The 12232-nt window shown below is 35.8% G+C and overlaps 1 protein-coding gene across 9 annotated transcripts in view; it reads left to right on the forward strand.

Moving 5' to 3' along the window:
• QKI (QKI, KH domain containing RNA binding) overlaps window positions 1-12232 on the forward strand; it is a 155807-nt gene that overhangs the window by 103468 nt on the left and 40107 nt on the right. The window lies entirely within an intron of this gene.

Raw genomic sequence — 12232 nt, forward strand, 5'->3', positions numbered from 1 at the left:
CATTTCTAGAAATTACCTCTGAAATACAATTAATGCTGCCGCAGTAGGGGTGAGGTTGCAGAGCAGCATCCTCAAATGAAATTTAGATATTATTTTGTAATACTCTAAAGTGTCTCATCCAGGATAAAACTATTCCACAGAACAGAATATATTTTTAAGAGATGTTACTGGGGGGGTGGGAGGGGTGCCTAGTTTTTTGGGGGAATTGAGTCTTTTTTAGAAAGAGATGCTGATCACCTTTAAAAGACAATGCTGAACTGTTAACAAATATTAGCTTTCTCACCTTCCAGTGTAAGGATGCTTATGTTTAAGGCTAGGGAAATATGACATGCTTTTATGTTTCGCTTTGAGGTGATCATGATACTTTAAGAAAAGAAGGTGTGTTTTCTTAGATCGTTACATTGAACACCTTCCAAAAAGAACAAAACCCTTCAGGATATACTGTCAATATGCTGGGGAAAAATAAACATAGTGCAGCTGGAAAATTGATTATCTTTCTCATTTGCTGAATGTGTGAACTGCCTTCTGCCCAGGCAGATGACTTAAAGCCTTTTGGAGGAACTAGAATTACCCTTGAGAACCTTTCTCTTAGATCTGCTCTGCATTCTCACTCAAAGCAAGGGGATTCAGAGTGGCTGTTTAGCATATCCCATGCAATTAGCTTGCATCTTGTTATTTTTACCACCACTTTTATGCCATCAGAAAATGATAAAAATGAATCACATCTTCTTCAGTGGTGGAAATAAACTCCCATATTTCGAGAAAACATTAAGATTATCCTGTGAAAAAAAACAGTAGACAGTATTAAAATGACTAAATGATTTTGGGTGCTTTGGTGAATGCTAATAGGTGCTGGCTGTGAGGGAACTTGTGCTGACATATGCGGTCTCTATAAACATATTTATTCAGAATACATTATTAAAAATTACCAAAGATCAGATATGCGTAAGACGTTTGGGTGCTGCTTATTACATGTGCAAGAGTTAAAGGTCTGTTGTCTCCCACTTCTGAACATTATGGCTTGTTGGAACAGGCGTGTGTAGTACCCACTAATGAATTAATATGTAGGTGAACTCGTGTAGTACATACCAATGAATTAGTATGTAGGTGAACTTGCCTTTTGTACTACCTGTTGCATCTGTTCAATTAGTATAAAATAATGGCTGCTTAATCAATGTATGGTTTCAGGCAGTTTGAGAGTTGGAAAATTCTGGTTTAGGATACAAGTTGAAAGTTTCTGTGAAGGAAGCCATAAACCTTTAAATAATCAGGTTAAACATAAGGGATGAAAAATAAATCCTAGCTAATTACAATGGGATGTGGGAAAACTGTAAACGCTGGAAGATTCCAAAGATGCTCTAAAATATGAGAATGGAAAATTGGGGATTCCCTTTCACATGGTAGAATAGCTGTAACTATGGCTGTTTTCCAAATAAATGTCAGAGGATTAAGATTTATAAATTATATTAATGCATTTTTTGTTTTAGCTCTATTTACCTTGAATAAAATTTAAGATTATATAGGAGAAAATAATGCAGTCTCATGCCTTCCCTATAGTTGCAGTGCTTTGCTTTTCTGAGATAGATTTCAGAAAAGCAAGATAGTGTTAGAGATGAGAATGAGTTACTAATTTCTTGGAATAGTCAGTTATTTTTACACTGAAGATACCAAAAAGTCTAATTACATTTTACAGCAACAGTGCACAAATAGGCACATCTCTTAAATAGGTTTCCATTTTGGAGGTACTTGGGTGAAGAGATACTATTTCAATAGTAAAATGTGCTTCTCTATGAACTTGGATCACTAGTGATTTTCTTTTTCCTTGTGGATGTGAATTTTTAATTTCCCTTTCCACTTGCTGTTGGATTCTTACCAAGATGGTGGTATAGTCAAACAGTTTTTCTTTACAAATCAAGAGCACAACTTGAGGCAGACTAGCTGAGTAAGCCTTTTTTTTCCAGAAGGATAAAAACAAGAATTTTTTTAATATATATTATTATTTTGTATTTAATTTGCATTTCTTTGGTATGATTTTTTTTATTCTTACTATTTATTTTGCTGTACTTAATGTTTTTTAGGACTAATTCTTTTGTTGCACTTCAGTGAGATTCTGGTCATTACCTGTTCCTGCAGGATAATATAGTACTGCCTCTTTAATGTTTTTCTCTGAAGAAAAGAAGGAAGAATAAAGCAGTCTGCAGGCTTTTGGGATCTCACTGAGGTGTACCATTCTTATCCCTCCTAAAGTGAATCCTACAGGTTATTATTGATCTTTCTTCATTGTGAGATCACTGAGAGTTTGTTATTTGGAAGAGTTCAGTAAGGATGGGCAGTTCTCTTGTAAAGGAAAGACAATAGATGCTTTGGATTGTGCACTGCAGAATGTAAGGAACAGCTCGGAGTCTGTGTAAAAGAATGTACGTAATAAGTATAGCATACTGAGTTCCAGTAACATTAAGGGTTTGGAATTATTCTCGTAAGGTCTTAGGCAGTAGGGCTGCTAGAAATATATAAGGCATTTACGTGTTCTAAGAAGTGTTGAATATACTCATCTTGCTGAATGTGTTTTCTAGATGCTCTTTTAGCTACAGAGATGTCTCTCTACTAATCCACCGTTATATTAGCTGTTTTTTATATAGGATGAGGTACATACAACAGAATTCAAATTTCAGTACATACATATTTGATGCATAACATCAACTGCATACACTTAATCCCTTTTTCCTTTGACTCCACATTCTTCCTTTCAGAGGAAAAGATCGTATTTGTGCCTTCTACTTAATTATTCTAATTGGTCTGGAATCAGTGTTTTCCAAGTTCTTTGTGTTGCTCTTCCTGCATCAGGACAGCTGTAGTTTCACTTGGTTGATGCCTCCATTTTGTCTGAAGACAACTGCAGCATGGTATTAGTGATGCTCCCTGTCAAACTGTGTATATCATTTGCCACTACAATAACAGAATTATAAGATTGTGATGGCTAGGAAATAATATTTCAGTAGAAGATTATTTAATTTTGTTAGTACATTAGGTCCTTGCCTGTAAGAGTGATTTTAGGCTTCTCAGTCTTGAATATCTTTAAATTTGTCTGTATTGTCTTCATTTTTACCTTGAGAACTTAGTGTGCTGTGAATTCCATAGCAAAAACTTGATGGAGTAGAAAGAATTTTAAGAATTTTTAATTGTGCTTTAAGTAAGGAAAAAAAAAGCAGAAGTGGATATTGTAGTAATCATAGAATCATAGAATAGTTAGGGTTGGAAAGGACCTTAAGATCATCTAGTTCCAACCCCCCTGCCATGGGCAGGGACACCTCACACTAAACTATATCACGCAAGGCTTCGTCCAACCTGGCATTGAACACCGCCAGGGATGGAGCATTCACAGCCTCCCTGGGCAACCCATTCCAGTACCTCACCACCCTCACAGTAAAGAATTTCTTCCTTATATCCAGTCTATACCTCACCTGTTTAAGTTTTGCCCTGTAGTGTAAAGTAGCAAAAGCTTGAAAATGGAAGTATAGTAGGAAATTATTTAATTTGTTTTAGTCATCTAAAAAGCCACAATAAATTATGCATGCAAGCTTTTCTTTCCTGAATAATTCTAATTCATCCCTTCATGGTGTGCTGATTTTACATTTTTGCTTTCACAAGTGAAAGAATATAGTGCCACCTTCTATAGTCCCCCTGTTGAAATGGTGGTTGTGCTGTTCAATCCATTGTTTGCTGCTTATTCAGTTAAAGTTAGCAAATGAATAAGTGATACAGTAACAGAAAAGGGACACTGCTGTCCTTAAAAGCTTTTTAGGAAATTCCTGCATTACATCTGTTTTGTCAGGTCAGATGCAAGTGTCTCACAGTGTACATCATGTAGATGATCAAAAGGGGAGCTCTGTAGATAGCGTAATGAATCATAGAATAGTTAGGGTTAGAAGGGACTTTAAGATCATCTAGTTCCAACCTGCCTGCTGTCAAAAGGGATGCCTCACACTAAAATGAAGCAGCCAAGCTTCTTGGGAGTGACTGTTAGATGACACGTGGTAAACTTTTTGATGTGGAGGATAGGTGATAGTGTGTTATTTTTAGTAGTGTGAAGCAGACTTAATGTTTCCATGATAGTACGAACCAAGGGCTACTGCAGTCCTGCCATTCCTTTACGATTTGCTGTTCCTGCTTCCTGTTTAACATCAGAAAGTACTGGCCTTTATCTGACCGTGTAGCTAGTCCATTTGGTGGAGAGCTTAACCTTGGATTAACTGACTTGTTACGGAGTCAGTTTTATTTTAGCACTGACAGAAGTGACGGAATGAGAACGCACAGCCTGGAAAAATGGGGTAGCAGCAGACCACCCTTAAATAAATTTAACCTTCTGTAGAACTGCGAGTTGACATGTTTTTTGACATTTTGAAATTGGATATAATTTTGACATGTTGAAATCAGATATAATCATTCTCATTTTATTAGCTTGTAACTTAGGTAGCAGTTCATACTGATTCTTGTTCTCCCTGGGCTTTTCTTATACTAATGGGAAAAAGAATCATCTCCAGCAGTTATTGCTAAACACCTTAATCTGTTACTCTGAATTTTCTTCTGGACATCCTTGGTGGCTTTTAGAACCTAGGGAAATCAGTTGATTTTGCATACATACGGTTGCTGCTGAATACCCTATCTCATTTCCTCTTTTCCTTCTCCAAAATATTTATTGGAGATGCAATAATTCTTTTAAGTTTTTACAAATGTATAACTGGAGAAATGGTAGATCTTAATTTATTAAGAAGTCCTTGGGAAACTTACAAAATAGTCTTTTCTCAAAGAGAAACAACAAAACTCTGTTGCCTGAAACTCAGTAGACACACACATCCTTCCAAAGCAGGGATTATACATTGATTAAGGCTCTAATTAGGTTCTACATGGGTTTTGTCTGTCTTCCAGAAATGTACTTGATCTATTTGGCTTTTGGTAGATACAGCTATGGAAGAAAAAATGTTACTGACCTATTCTGGTAATTCATTTTGTGGTACCTGTAACTTTTTTTTTTTTTTTTTCATTCTTGTCCCATTTTTAAACTTGATTTCTTGGTTCTTGGCTATTTTTCCAGCCTTTCCCAGTCTGCCCCTGCCCCCTATCTTCGTTCTTTTTCTACTGATGGCTGTTGTAAAACATGTAAGGTGGGATCTTTAATCTTGTTGAAGTATTTATCCTCTTATGCAAGAAATAGCTGATGAAACTGATTCTCCTTGTCCATCTTGATAAGGATTACAAGAAAACTGCAATGAATTACCCATGCATTGTTTTTTGTCCTTCATTTTTAATTACAGTTGGTGTTTTGCTTGGTTGGTTTTCTTTTTTTGAAATCACAGCCTTAAACCTAAGTGAAAGAAATGCTAATTGTAGAGTTGTGATTCCTGGGGAGACATAGTATAAGGAGTACAAATTAGTTGTCCTGCACTTTTATTCTAAATATTAACAAGACTATGTTGAGGAGCTCAGATCATTTTATGTGTAAGTTATATTGGCAGTGGCTTCTGGAGGGATCTTATCAACTGCAAAGATTTTTGTGTAAAGTACAGTAAACATTTCCCTTTTCCAGCTATTTAAAGCATTCTTTACTGCTAGTGGTAGTTTTGAAATCTAGATTGCTAATTATACAAAAATAAAGCTTGTCATAGAAGCATCTGTGGTTTAATGCTGACTGGTGATTTATAGTCTTCAAGTTGCTCTACATTATGCTGTTTTGACGTCAGAACACAGAAGATTCTAACCTTTGGAAAAGTGCCCAGCATTTTTAAGCTACTATTCAATAGAAAATTCAAATGTTTCTTTTTTTTTAAACCAGTAAAGAAATGCTTGAGCTTTCAATGGAGGGCTAGTAAGATTTCCTTTTGTAAGTTGTTTATAGGTAGGGCTTTAAAATGGGAATATTCTGTACCCTGTTATCAGGAGAAACATAGGTGGACATAATATAGGAGATGTGAGCGAACTATTTTAAATACCTTACGTAATTGTAGACTGGGCCATTCGTAGACCACTTTCGATTAAACTGTTGAGTGGTAAACTGTCCTGGAAAATGAAAGATTAGATGCGAGATTACTGGAAAGTTGCATTGCTTGGAACAGCAATTATTAATGAGAGGCATTTAAGACTAGGTTTTGGGGAGGGTTTTGTGTATTGTAGGAAATGGCATGTTTTGATGGTTGTTTCTGTGGTTTTGGATTTGTTTTAGGGTTTTTTGATTGGTTTTATTTTGTTTTACTTTTTTGTTGTTTTATTGTTGGTTTGTTGGTTGTTTTTGTGTGTGTGGTTTTTGGGTTTTGTTCCTGTTTTTTCCTTATTATCTTAAGTATTTTAGCATGTCTTTTAAAAGCTCTGCCTTCTTTTCAAACATACTTGCCTTCTACGTTCTCAGTGTTACCATTATTAGCTAATTTTTAATATTACCACAATATCTAGAAAGTGGAGTATATTTTCAATTCCAAATCACTTGGAGTAATTGTTGAGAAGGAAATACGAACAGCCATCACATCTTAGGAAAAAGTCAGGGGTCTCTAACACTGTACTCAGTCCTTTGATATTGCAGCCTCTTATAAATGGACTGGAAGATGTGACGTTTTCTTTTTGGCCAAACACAGCTGTAGATACTAAGAATGTCAGTTGCTTTGTTTATAAATAAACAAATTCAGCCTTTGATGGATACTTTCCTAATTTCAGAAACTGTACATTGCGAATCTTTTCATGAGACTGAAGGTCAAACCCTCAAACTCACCATCTGCAGTTGGCAAGAGGTCATTTGACTTAAGATCGTTTTTAATATTTTTGATGAAAACTAGTTTTCAGTTGTGTGATTGCATGCACCACTATGCTCTCATCTTAGAAGCAGCTTCTTCAGGATTTCTTCGCTCTCTAGCTTATATGTCCTAGTTTGAAAACAGAATTTGAACTTTAGCTGCCAAGAAAGCCAGAGTAGCCATAGTAAATATACTGGTACAGTTGCAGTAACATAAGCAAATGATATCTGGAAAGGTGAAATGAGGCGAGAAGAGTAGAAATTTGTCATACGTACTCACAGACACTTGAATGCTGTAGTGATAGAAGTTGTGCAAATAGTCAGTTCTAGTTCTTTGATAAGACTTTTGGCTGTGTTAGGCAGCCAGTGGCCTTATTTTTCTGTATCTGCTGGTCTGAGCTTTTAGTTTTTAATGAGTATCAAAAAGGGGCATATAGGAAAGCTGGAAATGGGACTTCCAGGGGTATGTAGTGACAGAACAAACAGAATGCCTTTAAACTGAAAGGTGGTAGGTTCAGGAAGAAATTCTTATGAGGGTGGTGAGGCACTGGCACAGGTTGCCTAGAGAAGCTGTGGATGCTCCATCCCTGGATGGGGCTTTGAGCAACAACCTGATTTGGTGGGAGATGGCCCTGTTCATGGCATGGGGTTGGAACTAGATGATCCAAGTTTGGTTGGAAGGTTCATTTTGACCAGAACCGTTCTATGATTCTATAGCTGGTAAGTTTGTTAAGAAAAGTTTTGAAATGATAGCTTGTTTGCTTAGTTGGTTGGAATTTATAATCAAAATCAGTGCAATCAAAAAAGATGTGTTAAATAATAAAATCTTTATGTCACTGCAGGGAATTTGTCTGAAAAAGTATAATAACCAATTGATTTACCTTGGAAGGTAAAGTCTGAAAGACAAAGGGAACTGAAAGGAATGTCTGAATTTCTCCCACATTTTTAACCCTCTGTAACACGTATGGTAGTAATGTGTTCATCTGATTTTCTGTTAATGATATTTCTTACCATTTGGAACAGTTAGACTATTTCTCTAATGTTGAAGAATACTGGTTATTTGCTTAAGCCCAGAAAACCAAGGCCTGTATTTGCCTTTCAGTAGTCATTCCTGAAATTGCTGATGAATTTCTAAAGAAGGTGCTTGGGCTCTGTAGGCCCTCCTTTAGTAATCCTTGCAGTATGAGCTCTCCAGTCTTACTAGATGGTGAAGAACTCTGGAAAGTTATGCTTTATTACTTGGCAGCGAGCAAAGCTTCAGGGAAATCTGATACCTTTGAAGATTGAAAGGTCAATGAGATTCAAGAAGGATACACATTAAAAAAAACCCACAAAACAAACAAACAAAAACCCAAACAGAACCTTTTAAAACTCCTTTGGTCATAGAAACACTTGTTTTCCCCAGTGCTAGGAAAGATACTCTTTAAGTAAATGTTAACATCCTCATCTGTAAGGTGTGGTGATAGCTACTTACGGATTTGTAAAACATTGAGGGGTAAATGTTTACTGAAAAGAAATTATATGAAAGGTCATTACTCAAATATGAATTCTTTTATAGCAATCTGTAGTTTTGCCAGGTGGTCCTGAAAACAGAAGAATGAGGAAAGATTATTTTATAAAACTGGAGATTGTGGGGCAAACACTGAAAGGTTCTTGGTGTGCATGCAGAGAGTTGTAGTGATAAGAATATAGAATAAAAAAAATACTTTTTCATTGATTTCAACTTGGAATTAATTTAAAATTATCTTGGAAATTGTTTTGTTGCACAAGTCTTCACGTAAGTTCTACATATTACTGAAATATTTTTATGGAGGAACTTTTAAAATATATGTATATATATGCAGCTATTTAGCCTTTGTGCTTTAAGGGTCTAGTAAATCAGGTATTAAATGATACATCTCGTCTTCCTTAAAAATAAAGATTAACAGTGCTGCGGAGTCACCTAGGAGTTGTGCTCAACTAGACAGTCTTAAAGGGACTTAACAGTACCATTTGAGAAATGCCATCTCTTCTTCTGTAAATCATATTGCAGTGCTTGGAAAATAAAGTGAAGCTGATATAGCTGTATAAAGCTGATACAGTGCAATTTATTCTTATTATGCCATGATTTTAATTCTGTCTATTTTGCAGCTGCTAGAAGTAATCTGTTTATAGCAGTCCTAACATGTAAATGTTAATCACCATTAAATAATACTTTCTTTCACTACTTACTGTAGCTAGGCTTTTTAAAAAAGGTCCCGAGTCCAGCGCATCTGAGGGTATACAGGCTCTTCTAAAAATCCTAATCTAGTTACTTTTAGGAACTTAAAAGTAAGATGGATGATTGTGTGGATATGATACTAATGATCAGTGGTTTCGGTTTAAAATCTAGGAATTGACTCTTACTAGAAGTCTCAAGTTGATTTGGAAACTTTAGAAATCTTTGCAAAGTCAACTTCTGTGATGATGTAGTTGAGATGTTCTCTAGGTGCTGGTCTTATTTATTTTTTGCTGCATTTTAATCTGTTTAATCAGTTTCCTTCAAATATGAATCACACAGCCTTGGAACCCAATTTAAGGTTGAGGTGAATCAAGGATACTAGATATGTGATTAAATGTCATTTAATATAAAACACCTGTGGTCTAATACATGGCTTCTCTGAATAGATTCAGTAAGCTAGTGGAGGTGGCTCTAGTAGCACATGGGGAGTGAGGGAAGCCTTACCCTTTTGGTGTTCTGGTATCAGTTTAGTTTCTTTATAAGCTTTGATTTTTACTTCAATAATTTCTTCCATTAAAGTGTCAGAATCCCGTTTAAAACAGTGTAGTAGCAGGGAAGCGTAACTGGTATGAAAGCAGTAAATGTTGCTCCTTTGTGACTTCTCTAAACAGCTTGTGCTTCAAGGGAAGCTCACGTAAAAGGTACAAAAATAAAATTTTGCCTTTAAAAGACCTTTAGGACATCCTCCAGTTACTTAAGATTTCTTTTTAAGTTATTTCAGAAAAAAGTCTTACTTTGAGAGTTACAATTGTAGAAATTAAACAGTAAATATGTCTATATTCCTCTAAAGCATTAATATTATTAGCATGTGTTATTAATCCAGACAAGTTAAATTATGCACTGAAAAACATAGAAATAATGGCTTGCTGGATTTCAGTAGAGGAGACTCTTTTTTGATCCTAATTACCCTTTCAGTACTCCTTCATATTTTAGAAGTCTAACTAATTAATTAGACTAGTTCTTTTCCTGGCTTTGATGTCAGGAATATGACTACCCTTCCTTAACTTTGTCAGGAACATTTTTTTGCTTCTGGTGATGAAAGTTCCTCAAAAGAACATGAATGTGTGGCACGCAATCCGCAGTTAAGAGGGACAAACAATGGTACCATCTAGAAAGCATGGTTGAACTTAAGAAGTTTTTTCCATTTTGTTTCTTGGAAAAGAGAGATTGATACAGGTAGGTATTCTTACACTTGTATCAGTGTTTGATCTAGAAGAATTAAAAGATCTGGCCATGATTTGCCTCTCAGTTTTTTTTCCTACAAGAAGTACTTGGTGTTATAGTTCAGGGCCATACTTTCCTCTTGATACCTGAAATGTGTCATATTAGGGATGCTAACCAGAGCATGGTTTTCCTGTCCTTCCTTGTAGTTTGTATAAGGGAGAATAAGAATGTCTTAATGACAGAGTATCATCCTGCTTGGAGAGCACTCATAATCCTGAAGGATATGATGCAAGAGAAATTGCTTTTTGTTTCAGTAATGAGCACCTTGTTCAAGCACAGCTCTTTGGTACATAAATCTATTCACAGCTGGAATTTTGGAAGCAGTTTCCTAGGTCTTCTATAGAGTCTAAAGCACCTTTCAGAATCTTTGCTACACTGTGTTCTGCTGCCTTGTTCCAAATACATTGCTTTCAGAAAAGTGTAGCAACTAGTGTGTCTGAATACTTGCTGAGTTCTACAGCCTCCTCCACAAGATGTTCTGGGAAAAAAATGCATAAAATGGTATGTTAAGCAGTCTGTCACTTAGGCCTCTTCTGTTAACATCCAGACCTCACACCACTGCAACATGTACAAAGAGTACCTTTGGTTGTTTCTGTGCACACTCAGTTTTATGTACTTATTTGCACAAAAGCCTCTGCTATGTTGTTTGCTGGTCATCTTGTCTTAGGTAAACCAGTTGGATTTTCTTACTCCTAAAATACCCCTTACCCTCCCTAGTAAGACTGACAGTCTGTTATATTGCCTTGCCACTCTCCAGTGCAAAACAGATAAATCTTCGTTCTCACTACGATTTCAGGTTCCTGGTTTCAAGAGTGTCTTTTGTTTGTACCCTCAGCATTGCTGGTCCTTTGTGTACAGGCACATAGTGATGAATATTATCTCTGAATCTTGAAAAGTTTTAAAGCTTTAGCAACTACATTTTTAATCTGTGAAAGTATTCTTATCTGTACTCTAGCAATTTTAGGTCCATTGCTTTGGGAAGCAGTTAAGAACCAAGTTTAAGTTAGATTTGGGATTTGGGTATGTTTTCACTTCTTCCCAGTAGGCCATTTTTCCTCAAAATGACCGCTTAACCATTCATTTACCATTAAATGTTCTCAGATTTTGTATTCTGAATCTTTTAACCTGTGGAAGGATTGTTAATGTAAATTACCATATCAGTACTGCTAATTATATCTCTGTAATGAAACTCTTGATTAAAAATCCTTATTAATCTGTATGAATTTTCTTTATATGGCAGGAGTTTGAGATGAAATGCACTGCACTGTAAAACATATGAAAAGATGTTTGAGGTAGTGAATTTGAGTAAGTGGCATTTCTCTGATTGCTGTTGTCATATGGTATGATGCATGTTTGCACTTAATTCAGTGTGTGTTTTATAATGCAGTGGATTTAGGCCAATGTAATCTCCTGTGAATCAGGATATTTTTTCAAGGCTATTTTGATTATAGTAGATCTTTCTGCCCTCCAAAAATTAGTCTTTGTAAGTAGATACTGGAAGAAGCAACAAGAAACTTTCCAGGAATGCATGTATAAATAGGTTCAAACTAAACAGGGCAAAGAAAACTGTTGAATATCACCTTTGAAGATCTTCCTTAAGTATAATGCTTAATTATGTTTCTAGACATTAATCTCTTTTTTGCAGTTACACCTTTCTGGCAGTTATCCATGTCAGTCTTAGACTGTTAAAATAAGAGCTTCCAGAAGCTTAAAAGTGGGGGCACAGACGATAATTAAAGGTGTCTTGAACATTTTTAGTAAAGGGATAATAACTTTCATCGTCAAAACCAAAGCAAAACACGTAAACCCATACTTCCTGTTGTTGTTGTTTGGTGGCTCATGGGGTAACTGAAGAAAAAAGATCAAAATATACTGCAGAGTATGAAACCATGTAGTGATTTTGGACACCGACCAGGTGGGCTGATTAACTGTACAAATACTTTAAAATGATGAAGCAACCTAAAGGTGGT

The sequence above is a fragment of the Melopsittacus undulatus genome, chromosome 3 (assembly GCF_012275295.1).
Source record: "Melopsittacus undulatus isolate bMelUnd1 chromosome 3, bMelUnd1.mat.Z, whole genome shotgun sequence".
Classification (NCBI taxonomy): domain Eukaryota; kingdom Metazoa; phylum Chordata; class Aves; order Psittaciformes; family Psittaculidae; genus Melopsittacus; species Melopsittacus undulatus.